Genomic DNA, 13,360 nt, shown 5'->3' with positions numbered 1-13,360 from the left:
CATATTTTTGTTTGTTAAATTAACATAAATAAATAAATTAGTTATGTTATATTATATTATATTATATTATATTATATTATATTATATTATGAAATAAATAAAATAAGAACAAGTGGATGGCGATGATAATATACAATCGTAAAAATATATGTGTGTACAATTGTAATACATATATTTACTTGTTATTAAATAGTTGACAAATGTGGGGTGGTGATAAAACGCATGTGTAATAGATATAAGTAAACATTTGTAGTATAATTATTTATTTACTTATATTTTAAGCTAAAGATATTTATTATAATAATAATTATTAAATTAAAGCCAAGTGTATGGTGATAAAAATATACAAATGTAATAATAGTGTTCATACATTTGTAATATATTTATTTAATTAGATATTTATTATATTATATTTTTATTATTATTGTTAACTAATATATATATATATATATATAGATGATAAAGTAAAAAAAAAAGAAACAAACAAAGAAGAAAAGAAACAGAGAGCAATTTGAAACAGGGGAAAGGAAAGAAGAAAAGAAAAAGAAAAGGGAAAACTAGGGTTTTGAAGCTTAAAGCTTTAATTGGTAAGTCAATTAAGTCCTTTTTACTTAATTTTGATGTTTTAGAAGCTTTGGAATAAAGTTTTGTTGAAATCAAGTTAAAGTTTTGGAAATTCTTAGGTTTTTGAATAGGCCGTGTTGAACAAATTGATGAATTAAGGGTTTAATTGATAGAAATTTTAGTTAGAATTGATTAAAGGATTAAATTGTAAAGTAAGCTATAAGTTTTGCATAGTACGGACTAAATTTCAAGAATTTCGAAATTTGGTATTTATGATGAAATTTAGATAGTTATGTCTAAGTTTTGTTGAAATTTGAGTAGAAATAAAGTATGAATTAAGATAGGAAAGTAAGTGAATTTAATTAGGACCAAATTGAATTTACGGTAGAAATTGAATAGGAAAATTTAAATATTAGACATAATTTAATATTTTATTAATGATTATGAAAATTATCCTAATTTTTCGTAGTTAATATCGCACCCGAGGCATCTACGAAGAAAGGAAAAGAAAAAGTGGACTAGGAATAGACACGAGAATCACGGTTTGTATTACTATAATTCAAATCTATTTATTATTAATTGTTATATTTTAATTAAAATGCATGGTAGGTAAAATTAGGTAAGCAATTGAAATGATAATATTGATTTGAATGAAATTGATTCAAAAATGTTTATGGCTATTGAAATTTAATATGAACAAATTGGAAATTAAAAGTGATTTGAATTTGATTGGAAAATGAATTAAAAATATGAATTGAATAAAAGTGAATTAAATTATGAATATGTGTGAATACGTGAGTTGTGTATTGATTGAAAAGTGGTTTGAATTGAATCGAAGTATGATTATATGTGAATATCTGAAATATGTATTGATACTGAATTGTATATTGATTAAAAAGTGGAAAGTGAATTTGAATTGAATTGTGATTGAATTGAAAGTGAATTTGAAATAGAAAAATGATTTGAATACACTATTAACTAGTCGAGTTGAGTCGGATATAGTTGGCATGCCATAGGATTTGGAAGAGTACGGGATTTATCGGCTTTGTCGATCAGGCACTTTATGTGTCGTATATCAGGCACTTTATGTGTCGTATTTCAGGCACCTCGTGTGTCGTATCAGGAACCTCGCATTCGTATCAGGCACCTCGCATGTCGTATCAGACACCTCACGTGTCGTTTCAGGCACTTATGTGTCGTATACTAATCAGGTACTATGTACCGTTTTAAGCACAATGTGCCGTACTGGTGTGTTTGGGTTGGAATCTGTGTATCCGTCAAAGTCCGAGTCATGTTAATAGGGGAAAATAAAAGAATTGAGGTAAGAAATGATATTGAATTATGAATTATGTGAATATTTGAGGATCTATTGATTGGAAATTAAAAGTGATTTGAATTGAACTAAATTGAATTGAAATGAGAAGTGAAAATAAAATGATTTGAAATAGTGAAATAATACTTGAATTTAATTGAATACAAGTTCTTGAAATTTATTTATGGATTTAATGTATGAATCGAATATTAAAAGACTATAACTGTAAATTGATTATAAAAGAACGAATTGATAATGGAATTGATAATGGATGAGTTATTATAATGGAATGGGAAATTGAAATGAATTTGAGATAGTTAATACTATTAATGAAACAAATTGTTTTGTGCATGAAATGGTTATTAAAGATTATAAGTATAAAGATTATGAGTTGTTAATAGAGGTAATGAACAATTTGATAATTAGAATTGATATTGTATGAATTGTTGAATTGAATGATTTATATATGAAATGGAATGAATTATTGGAATGAGATATATGAACAAAAAAATTCTTTGTAAAATGAATAATGATACAGTAGTTTGAAGTGCAAATTGAAATGATTAAAGCTAATTAAGCTAGTTGGTAGTATGAAATTAAAAGATGAACAGATAAGTGATCCATTGAGAGAGAATGGCTTATGATTGAAAATACAAGTTTAATATTTTACTTTAAGTATTTGAATTATAGTAATACTACTGAGTAAATATACTCAGCGTATGGTTTGTTTCCGTGCGCAGATTAGGTACAGTGATTTTTGAAGATTTGAATTTGAGATTGCAAGCTTTCATCTCACCACATCTTCAAGCAACAATAGGGTATGTTTTCAAATTTTGAATAGAATGGGATGTACTTAGGAAAAATATTAAGTATGTTCCAAGTATTCGTTTTTATGTTCAAATATATTAGTAATTAGCTAAGAATTAATTTAGCACCAAATGTAATATTCCTATATCAGGTTCCTTGAGTCAAACATGGTATGGGGGTGTTACATGTAACCTGATGAGCCCCAATAAAAGAGTTGCAAAAGTATGGAGCAATTGAATTTAAAAGATTGAAAGGTGTCGAGCCTTCCTTAGCTGAAATTTGGTTGGAGTCAGCCGAGCGAGTTCTCCTACAGTTAGAATGTTCACTACCCGAATTTGTTACATGCATGGTATCTCTTCTTAAAGAAGAGACATATCAATGATGGTTAACAATCACCCATTATGTTTCGACAGATTTGATTGATTGGATGTTGTTCCAATTAGAGTTTAAAAAGAAGTACGTGGGTGGATTGTATCTGGAAGACAAAAAGCAAGAATTTATGATGCTAAAATAGGGTGATATGCTGGTTATTAATTATGAGTGAGAATTCTTGTGACTCAGCAAGTATGCCCTCAAGTTAGTGCCAACCGATGAGGAAAGTTGCAAGTGATTCCTTGGGGGATAGAGAGATGAGCTTCAGGTTTAGCTAGTCTTGCATAAGCTTGAAGAATTTGCCAATCTAGCTAAACCATCAAAGATTGTTGAGCAGGCCATGGGCTTAGATGAGAAAGTTTAGCCTTCCCGAGCATTTGGAAAAAGAGTCGACACCGCTAGTTCGCAACCTTTGCCAAAGCAAGCTAGAGAGTCTCGAGGACTTTGAGGATCAAATCCATTGATTTTCAAGTCAAAGGAAGATCGAGCTAGGCACCCATCAATGTCAGTGGATAGTACTAGGGGTTCCCAGAGAGACGTGAATATTCCTAATTGTGAACATTGCGGAAAGAAACAAAGAAGTGAATGCTAGAAATTGATGAGAGCATGCTTTAGATGCAGATCCCTAGAGCATTTTTCTTGAGAGTGCTAAAAAATGATAATGATAATCCTGGTGTGACTCAGAGATCTGCTCCTGCAGTTAGAGGTTGGGAAAATGTCACATTCAGTTTTCATTAAAGTTATGAATTTAAAGGAGAGTTGAGAGTTAATTGAAGAATATAGTAAGTTGGCGGGCTCTACTAGAAAATTATGAAAATTTTGATGACTGATTGATAATTAGTTGAGATCTAATTTTTCTTCAATTAAGATAGAGCCGACTGGTTCCTTAGTGGAAGACAAAATGATTGCCAATGAATGATTATTTAGAGTATTGGATTGTGTGTAAGAACCTGTTTTTAGTGGTGTCGAAAATAATGATTTTGAGACTACAATTCTGACATGTGAGTCTATAAATATTGTTTCTTTAATATTTATGAGGTTATTAGAGTGTCGTATTAAAATTTGATCCGGTAATTTTGATGTTTGAATAGTTAATTAAGGAAAAATGACTAAATTGTAAAAACTGTAAAGTTAATTTCTATTAATTTATATTTGCTAAATGATTATAAAAACATGATTTGATGGTTTTAAATGGTAATTTGAACATATTACTCTATAATGGATGATTTATGAATAGAAAATAAATAATATGTTATTTTATATTAAAAATGTTAATTAAAATATAATAAAACAAAAGTAAAGACATCACCATTCATTCTTCTTCTTCCACTAAGTTTTCCACCATTTTTAAAGGAAATAAAATCTTTGAAACTTTTAGGATATTTAACCCTTGCATGTAAGCATTTCTTTACTCGGTTTTTTTGGTAAGTTTTATGCTTTTGAGATCATTGTAGCTTAATCTAGCTAACCCAGGGACTATTTTGCAATACTGTCTAAGTTTTGAAAATTTACCATTGTTTTTCTAAAAGCTTTTTGAATGTTAATGGTTGAGTTTGAAGCTTGGTGTTGAAATATGACTAATTTGTAAAGTAAATTTAGGTAGTTTTAAGTTTAGGGACTAAAATGATAAAATATTAAATTTAACATGAAATTATTGTAAAATTTCATTAATTGTGAGCTGTAAAGGAGTACAAGTGAATTTAGTCAAAAGGTTTTGGGCTTAATTGTGAAAAATATGTAAGTTTCGATTTTAGGGACTAAATTGAATAAAAGGTAAAAGATTAGGAAAATATTGTAAAATGTTAATAAAGGGTCATATGCATATGTTTAGACGATATAAGGTATTTGGAATTGTTAATTGAGTTAGATTATTATATAGATCAAGAAACAGATCAACCGATTGATAAACACGAAAAATGAAAAATTGTTGAGTAGTCCTCGGTGTGGTGTTTGTTTCTATTTTATTTAGGTAAGTTAGTATTAGGTTCATTTTGATTAATACATATTTATGTCTGTATTATTTATAAATGTGATGGCATGATTGTTTGAAATAAATATTGAAATTGAGATTGAAGGATTAAATTGTAAAGTATGGTAATTATATGTGTTTGAAATAAATTGAAAGAGGATATGAAATGCTAAATAGCCATGTTGTATATGTGATTATCTTACCTTGACGGAAAGTGTATGAGAATTGAATTTAGGCTTATGTGAACTTAGTGAATGATTAGGATATAAATGGCATGTCATTAGGGTTTATAAGGCACTATGTGCCAGTGATCATATTTATCAGGTACTATTTATCGGTGACCATATTATCAAGTACTTTGTATCAGTGTTCATGCTGTATCAAGCACTATGTGCCAATGTTATATTTATCAGGCATTATGTGCTGGTGTTATTTTTATCAAGTACTATGTAATGGTGGATACCATACTGATGACTGAGATCCAACATTTGTTGCGAATTCTTTACAGCTTGGGTGAGCATCATCGAGTAATGGTTAATGTCTCGATTTACAGCTCAAGTGAGCAAAGTTATTCTGAGCAATCAAAGTTAATTTACTATAGTTATTGAGGCAAAACAAGACATGGAAATGAATGGAAATGAAAACATATGGTATAAATGCTATTCATGAAATGAATGTAAATGATATGTGTATTATGCTATCTATATGTCTTGATGTTTGCTATATAATCATGACTAACCATTTTGTTATGGTAGGGAATATGCAAGGCGTCAAGAAATTATAAGTTCTTATGTTAATTTCAATTAGTATTATTTTAAATGACATGTATGTCATGTTTAAATTATACGAACTTACTAAGTTCTAAGTAAGCTTACCTTGTTCCATTTTCTTCATTGTAGATTGTCAGATTCGTACTATTAATTGGATCATTTTTGGAGCTCACACTATCCTTCAACTCTTTTGATAGAATTTAGTCATTTTGGCTAGTTATAAGTGGCATGTACATAGGTGTAAATGATTTTGTAATATGAAGTTTAAACTTGTGCTTTGGTTCATGTTAAGTTGATATTTATTGATCTGCTGTAATTCGATGTAGTAGATTAAAATAATTATCTCACTTTAGGAGCTTGAAAATAAGCATGTTAGTAGGTTTGAATTATGTTTTCTTAAGTTTTTTATAAGTTAATAAAATGTGCAAAGTGAGTCTTTTATTGACCTTAAAGGCCGAATGAGACCTAAGGGTGAGCTAACACACTTTGTGAGTGTGCAGGAGACTTTTAGAAGGCTTACTAAAACTAATACTGGTTGCTATGTAACAACATAAGGACCAGAATGAAGAAACCTTAAGACTGCCTTCAATGTCGCAACATAGTTTGAGGGTGTCGCGACATACCCCTGAAGATATCCCAAGAGGAGTACACTAACTGCCTTGTCGTGACACAGGACCTGGTGTGTCACGACATCGACTCTAGAATAGAAATTAAATACGAAACAAGGGCATTTTGGTCTACACAATCAAACTGAAAGCTTGAGAATGTCAGCTAACCTAGGGTTAAAGATGACGACCACTTAGAATCTATAAATAGGCTCATTTGACACATGTTATGGACATTATTCAATTAGCCTAGATTCTCTCTTTTAAACTTAGTTTAGTTTCTTTCTTTCTTAGGTTTTTAGAATTTATTTTTAGTTGTTCTTTGTCAAGAGATCTGATTTGTGGAGATCATCAAACTTTATGGATTTGTTTTCCATATTTAATACAAATAAGACATTTTATTAAACTCTACAATGTAATCCATTTATCATGTTTTCTCTTTACGTTAACTCCATATTGTTTATGAAAGCCATGAGGAACTAATCCTCCTATGGAGGATTAGCAAGTGGAGGTATAATCTATTAATTGTTTTGTAGGGTTACTCAATAGATCAACTGTTTAAGAAATGAAGAACGTGAAACAAACCATAGGCCTAACAACCCCGAGAAGTCATCAAGGTGGGAATTAACCTAAAATTGGTATTTCCTATCTGTGAACAACTTCACCCCAAACCAGTCTGGACTGTGAGTTCGAAAGATAAGTAGTCTTTACTGACTCACTATGTTATTGGAAGATTGGAAGATCCTGCTAGGGTAGTGATTGGTTGATTAACGAGAAACTCGAGACAACAGTTGATTGGGATTACCGAAGCGAGCTAATCATCCATAATCAAGATTTGATTCACTCTACTCTTCTATCTCTTGAACTTTATTTCTTTTATGTTATTTTATTTTATCATTACAAAACCCCTAAAAAACCCCCCATTTTATTCTGTTCTCGTACCTAAAAAACCCTATCTTTAATGTTTTCACGTGGAAAGAATAATTAGAAAAATTTTAAGTTATATATTTGATTCTATTCTATTTTATTTATTGTTACAAATTTTCTCTTTTTGGGTTTAGTGTATGACTTGTAGTAGAGGCACACCTATTATAGTAGCCACAGATTTAGAGAGAATAATCTAAAGAAATTGCCGACAGGAACAGTAGCAGCAACAACAAATGCAAGATCCACCACCACTTGCTACAGGTAACGTACCACATGAAAGTCCACTATTTGGTAACATTGACAATAACACCTTAGGAAACCCACTAGCGCCACAACTACCTGCAAACGTACATATGGCTCAAAACGAGAGAACCCTAAGGAATTATACCTTACCAAGTCTGGACATGGTTTAGGAAAGTATAGCAAGGCCGACAATTACAACTAATAATTTTAAGATCAAATCGGCAATGATTCGGATGGTCCAAAATAATTTGTAGTTTAGGGGCGTGATGATAGAGGACCCTAATCAACATTTAAAATGGTTTCTCCAACTCTATGATACTTTTAAGTATAACGAGGTCACTGATGATGCTATTTATCTTCGGTTATTCCCCTTCTCCTTGATTGATAACGCCTTTTCATGGTTAGAATCGCAGGCACTATGATCTATCTCGACATGGGATGAACTCGCTGGAAAGTTCTTATAGAAGTTCTTCCCGATTAGCAAAGCAGTTCAACTAAGAAGAGAGATTGATGTCTTTAGACAGATGGAGGGAGAAAGTTTCTATGAGGCAAGGGAATGTTTCAAAATGTAGATTCAAAAATGCCTGCACCACGAATTTCCTGAGTGGATGCGATTGCAGGTATTTTATAACGGGTTGGATACGAACGCATGATCTGGGTTAGACGGAGCAAGAGGAGGAGCCCTTATTCGAATACGTATAACCCCGACTATCACCCAAGCCTGAGATTAGGAGGAAATCAAGGATGAGGTAACAACTTAAATCAAGCTAAAAATACTAATTATAAAACTTCTTATTTGCAGAAACCTCAGGATAGGGTCAACCCAAGTGACAATACTGTATGTGGTCAACGTTTGGATAGAATTGAGGGAGAAATGCAATCAATGAGAACGAATGTCAAGAAGGTGCAGTCTGAGTGGACTAATTCAACAAGAACATTAACTAAAATTGAGGATCAAATGAGCCAATTGATGAGCATGATAGGTGACATTAAAAGACAAATTGGTATAGGTATTCCCAGCAACATAGAAGATAATCCACAGAGAGAAGGTAAGGATCACATGAAAGCGATTGCGCTTCGATCGGGCAAAGTACTGAGTAGTCTAAAAACCACTATTCTAGAGATAATTGTGGAGAATAATGACGATCCTCAAGAGGAATCCTTAGAGGCTGAAGATGAGCCAGAGCCAGAGGAGGTAACCACACCGACATCAGAGGTAGAGACGGAAATAACTAAAGATTCTGTCGGTGGAAAAATCACATTCCCTTTGAGACTGGAGGAAAAAAAAAGCAGGATGAGGATGAATTTGTAAGTTTCCTGAACTTGTTCAAAACATTAAATGTTAACCTGCCTTTAATTAAATTAATAGAGAAAGGTCCTAAGCACGCCAAGTTTTTAGCACGCCAAGTTTTTAAAGGAAATTATGTCTAGGTGTAGGAAAATTAAGGTTGGTTAAACTAGTATAAGCGCTTTCTGTAGTGCTATTATCTCAAGATGGGCTCCCCAAAAATTTAAAAACACGAGAAGTTTTACTATTCCCGTAGAGATAGGATAATTTATTTTAATAGAGCTCTATGTGATTTTAGAGATAGTATTAATTTGATGCCTTTATATGTTTTTAAAAAACTCGGGTCAGGGGATCTTAAAAATACACATATAACACTATAGTTGGCCGACAGATCTTCAATTCATCCAAAAGGGGTATTAGAGGATGTGTTAGTCAAAATTTGTAGTTTCATTATTCCGACAGATTTTATGGTGATTAATTTTGAAGAAGATCGTGAGATGCTGATCTTATTAAGGTAAACCTTTCCTGGCGACTTCTAGGTCCACCATTGATTTAGAGAAAAATGAATTAACTATGAACATCAATGGTGAGACTGAAAATTTTAAATAAGGCCATCAACCAAGCGAGGAAGGTATGATGAAGTCAGGGGGCAATGCAAAAAATTATTTGTTTGTAACATTCTCAAGTCAAGGGACACGTTTCCTTTAATGCATGCAAAAAGAATAAACAAGTTTAAGGAAAGGGACAAGCAGGAAAAGGTGGAATGGCACGATGGATGATGGACTAATACTGATAGAACAAAAGAGTCATCCATTTGTGAACTGATAATATTGTCGGATGAATCCGACAGTAAGACTTACGATATTTGACCTGATGCTTAACATTTGTAAAATATTATATATTTAGATAATTGTTTAGTATAGATTTTAATTCACATTAGCCTTGCATTTTATAAGCAACCATAACACTCTAGAAAATGGAGTTTTGAGTGAGAACAGAGCCCGTATCACAACACAGGAATCTTGTGTCACAACACCGATAACAACTTTTAAAATCGAGAAAATTCTTTCGATGTCGCGACACAGAACTTAGGTGTCACGACACCATAGTTTACTCAAAAATTGAAAAATCTGGAGTGGGTCGTGACATTGAACCCTAATTTTGTGACAATAGAAAACTACCAGGGATTTTGCAACACGGAACCCCTGTGTCATGACATCATTGCAATTTTTTTGCAGGATTGACCTGACTGATTTGCGCAACTCGGCGGCCTAACCCTTAATTTACCCGATTTTAAACCCCCCAAACACCTATTTCTTAACCTAAAATCACATTAAGTCTTATTTAAACAGCCTTTATCTCCTCTAATCTTTTAAATCTCCCTAAATACCTTAAACCCTAAAAACTCATTCTTCCCTTTTTCTTTTTGATTTGTTTGGAAAAATTGCTTCTTTCAATCTTACTTGTGAAGGGCAAGAATGGAACCACTCCAACGAATGGTGAGCAAATAAAGCGTGATGAGGAATCCAACAATATATTTGAGGTTAAGGGTTCCTAACTCAAACTTTTACTGTTCCATTGGATTTATTTGCTTGATATTTCATTAGTGAGTCGAAAGAAAGACATCATGTCTGTTAGAAAAGTTAGACGAATTAATGAACCAGAATCGTCGACGGTTCTAAATCCCTCTAATTTTTCAAACCTGGATATTGAAAAATATTTTATTGAACTTCAAGGAAAATCCTTTATCCAAGAGAGGGGATTTGATCCGTCCATGATTTTGTGTAAGGAAATATGACCTTTAGTCAGATATCATAGGTGGGAACCTTTTTGGACGATCCCCAAAGATAGTGTTGTGGTCCCTGTGGTCCAAGAATTTTATGCGTCATTACGGGACCAAGAGTTTAGGAACAGTAAAGGCCATATATGAGATATAGTACCTGTACGAGGGAAAAAGGTGCACGTAACCCCTCGAATTATCTACTACTTTTATAATGCTCCATACTACAAAATGATTTTATTGACGAAATTGATTTAGAATATTTTTGAGACATAGATATGGATAACATTATAAACATTTCAACTGAAGGAAGAGGTGAATGGAAATATCGCTCAGGTACCAATGTTTCTGTGTCTTTTCATCAAGCTATTATTTTTCCAGAGGCTAAAATGTGGATTCAATTTGTGTGCATGCGAATAGTACCTGCTTTAAATGTGTCTAATGTTAATACCTTTCGAACAGTTTTACTGTATGCAATCTTGCAGAAAAAGCAGGTCTGTATCGACAAATAGATCCAGCAGAACATGAGTAGATTCATTAGTGCCCAAAAGGTGGGAGTTTTCTTTCCCCATCTAGTGGCAACCTTATGCAAAAAGGTAAGCGTACCTATGACATCCACTGAGTAGTCACTGAAATCTTCCTGAAGTATCATCAGTGATACCTTGTTCCAGCAATACATTGAGTTGTAAGCAAAACAAATAAAAGAATGGAATAAGCGACAACAAGACGCGACAACTACACCAGCTTCACCAAAAAGGTTGACACAAGCTCAACAAGAAGTTGGTGAAAGTAGTCATCCAAAGCTAGATTGGATGATACAGTGGATGCAAGAATCGGGGTCGATCTTCTAAGAATTTGCTAGGGAAAACAACATCTGGGTCCCAAATTATACACTAGACATGTTTGGGCCAATAGAGATGGAACAAGAAGAAGAGGTGCATGAGAGCGAAGAGGACGAAGACATAGAGGCTGAGGAGGATGATGAAATAGAGAAAATGGATTTTGAGGAGGATAATTGAACATTTTTCTAAATTTTGTTTGTATTAATTTTTGGATGATTTTGATTTGGACTTTGTAGGTATAGGATTAATAGTAGATTTTTAGTTATATTGCATTTTGTTTAAGTTTTCTATGTAGGAACCCAACACGAAGGAGACACAAACAATTCAAGCTTTACATGATTAAATAAGGAAACACCCGCCATTAGTAGTTAGAGCAATCACGATCAATCGGGTAACTTCTTTCCTTATCTTTTTATGGGCTACACATTGAGTACAACGTGTCAACTATAGTGTGGGGGTAACATAAAAAAATTGTTTATTTGTTTTCAATTCTACATTTTTTTCTTTTATTTTTCTTGTCTTTTGTGTGTGTTCGCAAGAATGAAACTCAAAGGAATTGATGGGGGCCCGCACAAGCGGTGGAGCATGTGGTTTAATTTGATGCAAAGCGAAGAACCTTACCAGGGCTTGACATGCCTCGAATCCTCTTGAAAGAGAGGGGTGCCTTCAGGAAGGCGGACACAAGTGGTGCATGGCTGTCGTTAGCTCGTGTCGTAAGGTGTTGGGTTAAGTCCCGTAATGAGCGCAACCCTCGTGTTTAGTTGCCACCGTTGAGTTTGGAACCTTGAGCAGACTACCAGTGATAAGTCAGAGGGAGGTGAGGATGACGTCAAGTCATCATGCCCCTTATACCCTGGGCGACACACATGCTACAATGGACGGTACAAAGGGTCGCGATCTTGCGAGGGTGAGCTAAATCTAAAAACCCATCCTCAGTTTGGATTGCAAGCTGCAACTCGCCTGCATGAAGCCAGAATCGCTAGTAATCGCTGGTCAGCCATACGGCGGAGAATTCATTCCTGGGCCTTGTACACACCGCCCGTCGCACTATGGGAGTTGGCCATGCCTGAAGTCGTTACCTTAACCGCAAGGAGGGGGATGCTGAAGGCAGGGATAGTGACTGGAGTGAAGTCGTAACAAGGTAGCCGTACTAGAAGGTGTGGCGCTTGTAGAAATACAAGTGATTGGTTAGGAGCATGTACACAGGTTGCTTGTGTTTACAAATAAAATTGGCATGATGGTAGGTGATTTTAAATTTTTGATTATTAGACTACTATGTTCTATATGTTACACTGTAAATAGGTATTGAGCAATCAATTGTACCAAATGATATGGAAAATACAAGGAAACGAGCTTGCTAGTATGAATGATAAATGGTTGAATTTGAGTTTGTTTGGTTGATTAAATTTGTGCATATTAAGATATTTAGGGATGACCTAGGGCATTGTTTGGAACATATCCAGAGCCAAAAAGCTGACCTATTCATGTTCACCTTTAGTACTGATTTTTGAGCCTATTGGCATTTCTTGATGAACCTCATTACAAACCCCAAGCCAAAAAACGATAATTTATATTTGCCCTTTTTCTTTGGTCTTGCACTGCACTATTATAGATGTCTGGCCATATGTATTGAGGGATAACCAAATACATAACAGCAGAGTTTGTAAAGACAGGGTGAAATAGGAAAGATTAGTGTGATATGGGAGCTATAGGTTAGCTTAAAGTGTAAAACAAAAGAACAAAAAAAAGTAAGATAAGTAGAAAAAGCTCTCGAAAAATAAAAAAGCATTCTTGAGTGAGATGAGCTAAAAAAAGAAGTGGCAAAGTCACAAAAGAGAGAAACTCGTTCATTAGTGCATAAAAACTCATAGGCTAGTCGTA

At 33.5% G+C, this 13,360-nt stretch overlaps 1 non-coding gene across 1 annotated transcript; it reads right to left on the bottom strand.

Moving 5' to 3' along the window:
* Window positions 1-8,061: 8,061 nt before the first annotated feature.
* On the bottom strand, window positions 8,062-8,167 carry LOC121224727 (small nucleolar RNA R71). The gene has a single exon (XR_005922472.1). It is a non-coding gene; the product is annotated as a small nucleolar RNA R71 (small nucleolar RNA).
* Window positions 8,168-13,360: the final 5,193 nt, after the last annotated feature.

Source organism: Gossypium hirsutum, chromosome D12 (assembly GCF_007990345.1).
Source record: "Gossypium hirsutum isolate 1008001.06 chromosome D12, Gossypium_hirsutum_v2.1, whole genome shotgun sequence".
In the NCBI taxonomy this organism is placed as follows: domain Eukaryota; kingdom Viridiplantae; phylum Streptophyta; class Magnoliopsida; order Malvales; family Malvaceae; genus Gossypium; species Gossypium hirsutum.
This window is presented reverse-complemented; position numbering and strand designations above follow the sequence as displayed.